The following is an 8,172-nucleotide window of genomic DNA, read 5'->3' on the forward strand; positions in this document are numbered from 1 at the left end:
TTAACACTTGAAGAACACGGTGGGGCAAGGGGTGGGGAGGTGTTGTTAGAGGTACCAACCCTCCACTCAGTCAAAAAACAATATATATAACTCCCATGTCTGCACTTCCTGCACATGCTCAGTTCAGCAACCATGATTTCAACCCACCACAGAGTGTGTAGAACTGTAGTAGTACTTAGTGAAAAGCATCCACACATAAGTGGACCCATGTAGTTGAAACTTGTGTTGTTCAAGGGTCAACTGTATCTGGAACTAAAGAAATCCAAAAAACAGAGGACTTCCCTGGTGGTCCAGTGGCTAAGAATCCGCCTTCCAATGCAGGGGATTTGGGTTCTATTACTGGCCAAGGAACTAAAATCCCAAATGCCGTGAGGCAGCTAAGTCCACATATGACAACTAGAGAAGCTCGTGCACCGCAACTATGACCCAGTGCAGCCGAAATAAAAAATTTTGAAAAAAGAAATCCAGAAAATAGAATGCCCAACTATGTCTGCAGTTGCAAAAATGCCACCTGTCTTTAATAGACTAAGGGTAAAAATCCTGAAATTCTCAAAGATTGCCCCCCCCCAAAAAAAAAATTCATGTGAAGCTAAAACAAATAGCTCTGGATGTTTCTTATTTTTAATAGTGCCAAAATAGCCACACTTCAATGATAAGAGTATTAAAGAATTTTACCGAGGACAAGAAAACACCCCAGAGGTTTTGATTTTGACACTGCAGAAAGAACTACCTTACACTGCAATTTCTCAGGCTGCCCTAACTTTCTTAGAAAGAAACAAGGAATTGGGCTCATATCAGGGCAGATGCAAGGAAGTAGGTGCCAAGATTTGTCCTAGGATATTATGTGCTTAGGGGATTTCCTAGTGACTCAGAATGTAAAGAATCTGCCTGCAACGCAGCAGATCTGGGTTCAATCTCTGGATCAGGAAGATCCTGTGGAGAAGGGAACCGCAACCCACTCCAGTAGTCATGCCTAGAGAATTCCATGGACAGAGGAGCCTGGTGCCCCAGTCCATGGGGTCCCGAAGAGTTGGAAACGACTGAACTTAACCCCAAGTGGGCATCTGACATTTTATCTTAGCTTTCCTATAGGGAGCCCTTTCTCTTTGGGGGAATTGCACACATTATGAGTGCTGGTGGGTAACAGACAATGCCATAGAGGAGATGAAAATGTTAGCTATCCCTCCCGCGAGGGCACATCCATGAAGCAAAGCTTCAGAGCATCACTTCAGACTCAGTACCAAAATCTCCCTCACACTGAGCACTCTCAATCCTTCTTTCTCTCTTTCTTCTCCCTCTTCCTCTCCCTTTCTCACACACTGACAACAGCTGAAGCTCAAGATAAAGTTCCCGGCACAGAAGTTACGTTTAAAACTGTGCTACTCAATAGCTGCAATGGAGCTTTCCATACAGGGACAGGTCTTTGACCTCTCTTAAAGTATTATTAATATTTCTGGAAGCTTACCCTCAAGACTGGGTATCTCTTGTCAGAATGGCTATCATCAAAAAGAACAACTAGCAAATGTTGGTGAGGATTTGGAGAAAAGGGAACCCTGATACATTGTTAATAGGAATGTAAGTTGGTGCAGCCACTGTGAAAAACAGTATGCAGGTTCCTCAAAATACTAAAAACAGAACTACCATTTGACCCAGGAATTCCACTCCTGGGTATATATTCAGGGGAAAAAAAACACTAATTCAAAGAGATACATGCACCCCAATGTTCATAGCAGTGTTATTTATGGTTGTCAAAATACAGAAGCAACCTAAGTGTCCATCAACAGATGAATGGATCAAGAAGATGTATATACATATACAATGGAATACTACTCATAAAAAAGAATGAAGTAATACTGTTTGCAACAACATGGATGGACTGGAGGTTATTATGCTAAGTGAAATAAGTCAAAGAAAGATAAATACTGTGATATCACTTATTTGTAGAATCTACAACAGAAGTAGACTCACAGATTTAGAAAACAAACTAGTGGTTACCAATGGGGACTGGGGGGAGGAGCAATATGGCGGCAGAGGAGTGAGAGGTACAAACCATTGGCTATAAGTTAGCTACAAGAATGTATTGCACAGCATGGGGAATATGGCTTATTTTTATAATAACTGTAAATGAAATATAACCTTTAAAATTGTATAAAATATAAAATTAAATTAAAAAAGACTGGGTGTCTTCAGCCCTCTATACAATTGCTTGAGTACCCTCTATCCTTGATAAGCCAAAGTCCATTTCTGTTGCTTCCAACCAAGAATGCTGACTAAATAAAAATCCATCTCCAAAAACACTGCCTGTACAACTCACCAACTTTCTTTGATGGAAGGCTTATATCATGAAGAAAAGGTTCAATTATATTTTATATACTCTAGTGACGGGGATATAGAGTACAGAATTTATTTTAGAAAATTTCCATTTAAAACAAAAAGTTAGGGGAAAAGGTTTCGTGAGTTAAATCAAGTTATCCAAAATAACAATCATCCAAACACTTTATGCCAAGCCATACCAGGATCTCGAGGTTTTACTGTAATGTGACGCATAATACAAGGTATAAGGCATATTCCATATGAAAGAAATCCTCAGAGAGTAAATATATTACATGTATTTTGTGTATATTTGTCTGTGTGGGAAGCAGGAGTAGCAGAGGAAAGGTATAAGAAGCAGGAAATGGCTATAAACACCTCCATCATGGATTTGAGTCATTTGAAGAATTTCCAATATTTCCAAATTCAAAACTCTGAAGTGGTACCCCAATGTGACTTGTGATTACTGATAACTAATATAAGGGCCAGATTAGGCTGAGGGTCGGGGAAATGATTATAAAATATCTCTTATTATAATTTATACCCAGTTTTTAAAAAGAAAGAGAAAAGTTTATCAACAGTAAATCATGTAAGATTAACTGAATCATTTACCCCAATTTGATTATATCAAAACACCTGAAGTTCAAAGACACCAAAAAAAGACAAGCATAAATTTCATAAAGTTATAGACAGACTTGTCTATAGCACATATAAACGTACACACACACACACACACTTTTTCCTTGTTTAACCACTAGGCAGAGATTAAGAAATTAGAAAATTCCTGCTGTCCCTTCAAGCAACAGAGTCTGTAATAAAATGTAAAGCGTAATCTGCTCCAATATTCAAGAAAACTCCATACCTTAAAAGGAACTCCAAGATCAGTTTAAGGCGAAAGGGAAAGCATTGAATAAAAAGGAAATGAAGGAAAGATTGGAGAAAAAAGAAAGACAAGTCATCATTTGATGGCTATTAAGAACTATTACAATATTGTAAAGTAATTAGCCCCCAACTAAAATAAATAAATTTATTTAAAAAAAAAAAAAAAGAATGTTCAGACTGAATTCATTATTCAAATTCATCAGAGAGTTCAATGTTGTTTTTTTAAAAAAAGGGATGGGATGGGGAGGGAGGTGGGTGAGGGGTCCAGGAAGGGGAACACATGTAAACTCATGGCTGATTCATGTCAATGTATGGCAAAAACTATTACAATATTGTAAAGTAATTAGCCCCCAACTAAAATAAATAAATTTATTAAAAAAAAAAAGAGGGATTTAATGTTTCTGATGAAACTGACTAGATAATTAATTAAACGGATGGTCAAGTCAGATAAACCAGTCCAAGCATGTGGGCTACATGCAGCAAGAAAGCTCAAAAGAAAAGATCCTAAAAGTAGCAGAAAAACCAAATGAATTCAGAATGAAAAACAAGGCAGAGGAAAAAGAAGACAGCAAGTGATGGAACAATTGCTCCTGGAGGGATGTGAATTGTGTCGGGCAAATGAAGACTTCTGATTAGCTCCTGGCTGTGCTGTTAATAAGGCAGAATTCTGCAGATTACCTATGATTGCAGCAATTTTCAAAGCATCAGAACGTACACATGATGAGTGAAGGATGGATTCGAGGGAGTGAATGAAGAGAGTCTATATTTTTAAGGAAAAATGAAGGTGAAAACCAGCCATGAAACAATGTCACTAAATTTTAAAATAGGGCAACAGAAGGGGTTTCCAAAAGGAAACACTCCAGGCAGCAACATGTAGGCCGCCTAGAACAGAAAAGCTCCCCCACACCTTTTTCTAGCTATGTTTCAAAGCAAATGCTTTGAAATAGTTAATCCTACTTTTTTTTTAATGCAGCGTGTCACACAAAGATATTTTCTGGGGCGATGTCAAATTACATGACATGGAAAGATCATGGCGTAACTGCTGCTCCTTTCCTCCGCCTGGCCATATACACTGCACGTTCCCCTGTGAGATCATGCACAGCTCACCATTCAGCAGCCAATCAGCAAACGTGTGGAGCACATACTCTGTGCAAGCACTATGACAGGGGCTGGGATGACAGCAGTGAACAGAACCAACAAAAATCTTTGCTCCAGTGAAGCAAATCTTCTAGTTAAGCCAGAGAGAGACAGGCAAACAACACAGGCAGGAAGTCAGATGATCCTAAATGCCCTGGGGAAGGAGAGAGCAGGAGTGGCATGGCTAGGATTGTGGAGTAAGGAGTAGCTCTAAAGTCATGTCCGAGAATGGGGGTGAGCAACAAGGGGCTGAAAGATGACCGTGGGTCCTAGGCTTCTTTAATTTTTTAACTGTAGTAAATACACAGAACATAAAACTTACCATCTTCATCATTTTTAAGTGTACAGGTCAGTAGTATTAAGCACATGATTCAGTGTTGTGCAACCAATCTCCCAAACTCTTTTTGTCTTGCAAACCTAAAACTCTCTTTCCGTTAAACAGCTCTCTAGACCTCCATCCTCCCAGCCCCCAGGGACCGCCACTCTACCTTGTGTCAGTATGAATTTGATTACTCTAGATATCTCATATAAGAGAAATCATTCAACATTCATTTGATTCTGGGCTTCTTGTGATGACCAATGGAAACCGTGGTAAAGTATGTGATGAGATTACTCCTGAGGTTCTCAAGATAAACAGTGGTGAGGCTCTGTGTGTTGGGTGGAGAGGTATCTGAGTGGTCTGCCAGGAACACACAGAACTCTGGGGCCCCTTTTCACAACTGCCCATGTGGGAGTACCTTGAGTGCTCACAGACCTTGGGCTCTCTCGGCTCCTACAGATGGAGACAGTCCATCTGTAAGGATGGATCCAAGAAAGTCCAAGGATCATCTTCTCACCAGCAGTAAGTGAGACACTCAGGCTCCCTTGTTGACTGCCCAGAAATGCAGCTATGAGAGGGCAGGCAAACTCCCACAGTGCCCCCCACATGGAGAGCCTCCTCCAGGACGTTACACAGAGCACTTGGTTTGGTTTGCTGGGAAATCACACTGCACTAGCAAGTAGATCAGGTTCGACTTCTGACTCCTACACTAGATTCCTGTTGTCCTCGAACACACCCCTTCACTTCAAGGCCTAATTTTTCTCATCTTGAAAATGAGTTCTTTGTTCTTTGTCTATCTTCTCCACTAAAGTGTAAGCTCCTGGAAATCAGGGCCTCTGTTTTGTTGATTGCTCTCTCGCTAAAAAATAGAGGAGTACCTGGTACATAAGATGACACTCAATAAATATTCCAGAAAAGAATTTATGAACAAATGAACCCCTGTTACCTGCTTAGCAAGCTGCAGAGCAACATGGTGAAAATATCTAGGACACTTGGAATATTTAGAAAACAATGCATTGAGAGAGTAATATTGAAATATATGCATGCCATGTATAGACTAGATGGCTGATGTGAAGTTGCTGTATAGCACAGGAAGCTCAGCCTGGTGCTCTGTGACGACCTAGAGGAGTGGGATGGGGGGGTGGGAGGGAGGCTCAAGGGAAGGGATATATGTATACTTGTGACTGATTCTAGCTGTTGCATGACAGAAGCCAACACACTATAAAGCAATTATCCTCCAATTAAAAATAAATTAAAAAAAAACACAATGCATTCTAAACACCTGACTTGTTGGAAAAGACTGATGCTGGGAAAGATTAAGGCAGAAGGAGAAGAGGGCGACAGAAGATGAGCTGATTGGATGGCATCACCGATTCAATGAATATGAATTTGGGCAAACTCCATGAGATGGTGAGAGACAGGCAAGCCTGGTAATGCTGCAGTCCATGGGGTCATGAAGAGCTGGACATAACTTGGTGACTGAACAACAATCCAAACTAAATGCTACTAACCACAGACCTTACTTAGGATCATCTTGAGTTGCTGTCATAGATAAACAATCAGTAATTCAGATAATGGAGAGAGAAATGTGGCTATTTCATAAGATGACACCACAGAGAGATAAGATTTAAGCTGGGCTCTAACAGGTAGGTAGGTTTTGAGTAAGAAAGAAGAGGGAGAAAGTTCTCTTGGGTTTTTAAAAATATATTCAAGCATGGCATGAACAAATGACAGGGAGAAATCCTTCCCAAAGTTCTTCTTTCATCTCTCTACACTCTCTTCCTAGGAGTTCTATTTGGCACATGTTGGATTTGAGGTTCCTGCAGGAGATGTCTAGCTTGCATTTGGAAATGTGAGTTTGGAGCTTGGCCTAGAGGTCGAGAATTGGAAGTCATCCATCAAGAGGTAATAACTGCCATGGATGCCATCCAAGAAATCACAGCTTTCCTCAAAACTTATCCTTATACCCTACAGCTTTGGATCTTTCAAACAGAAGATGGTATTCATGTTGAGAAACAATTCACATATTCAATCTCAAAACACCCATGTAGCCATATTGCAAAACCAAGCAGATCTCGAGTGTTTCTCAGGTTTGTGCATGCCCCGTCTTACTCAAGCACAGGCACCAGAGGCCAGTTTGGACCAGGAGACAGGGAAGCAGGATGACCTTACATCGCAGTTTGCTTTAGCATTGTTCTAGTTTATATCTATTGTTCCAGCACAATTATCAACAGTACCCCTTCCACTCTCAAAAGCATCCCAGTTTAGATGATAAATTAGTCAATCTATTAATTTTCCAAATAACCAATTTCTTGAATGACCTGTTCCCCAAATGACCAATTTGCTTGATATGATTAAGTGTTTTAACTTCATAGTTCATAATACCACTTTAAGAAATGTTTAGACTGTCTCTTCCCCAGCTCTGTAACACCTGAACTGGAAACTCACGTCTCTTAGTCTTCCTCTCTGTCTGTGCCTCAGTTTCCCCCATCTCCTTCTAATTCTGTCCCCATCTCCAGCAGCAACAGCAGGGAGCAGGCACAGAGAAAAATTGAATGCATTCTTATGAATATATTCTCCTCATGAATATATTGTTTTAGGAATGTATTCAAGGAAAATATTCTTTTATGAATATATTCTTTGTAAATGGTGCCTTCTTGCTTATATTCTTCAGTGTGAGGAGTTCACATTAATGTATCATCCTTATGAATAATACCAATGAAAAATGTATTTATAACAATCCTTCCTTTGAAGAATGTATCCTTAGTAAAATATTTTGTGTTCCTCAGCACCCCTCACCCACACCTCTCAATTTCCCCTGCTTTCTGTACCTCAAGTTGTTGAAAACACCTTAAAATTCTGTTAGAAAATCAAAATGAGAACAAAAACTAAATAGTATTAATGACATAAATAAGCTTGGTGAATTTGTCCTTCAGTGAAAATGGCCATGAAACAAATTAGTTTTAGACAAATTGGCTTTCAATTAATTGACTTTTAGCAACCTGACCTATGACCTTCATGACCAGGCCATCTAAAATTGGTTGACCATTATCCTTCCCATCACCTTCACACCACCAAAATTCTCTCTCGATGACTTGTTTCATCTCTTAATAGTCTTAGCAAAACAAAATATAATTGTGCTTGCTTATTATTTTCCATCATCCCCACTGAGAATATTCTCAGGAGGGCCAAGGCCTCTTGGATTTTGTTCACTAGTGATTCTATAGCCCTATCACCATCTCCAGAACATATGTAGATGCTCAGTGAATGTGTTGAGTTAACCAACAATGAATGAATGAATGTACAAGAGATCTCAAGAGAATCTCTAGATTCATGATAGAAAGAATGAATATAAATTGTATGCTTCTCCCTAATCTGAGTTCTAAACACCATCATCCCATGCACCCTCCTTTTCTACTGAAAGCTAAAGAGACCCAGTTAAGCAAAACTTTTAATTGGATATGAAAAGAAGGGGGAAGGAAAGTGATTCGAGAAATGAGAAAACTTTAAACCATTTTTTAATC

This window comes from Giraffa tippelskirchi, chromosome 8, assembly GCF_054371585.1.
Source record: "Giraffa tippelskirchi isolate mGirTip1 chromosome 8, T2T-mGirTip1v1.2.pri, whole genome shotgun sequence".
Taxonomy (NCBI): domain Eukaryota; kingdom Metazoa; phylum Chordata; class Mammalia; order Artiodactyla; family Giraffidae; genus Giraffa; species Giraffa tippelskirchi.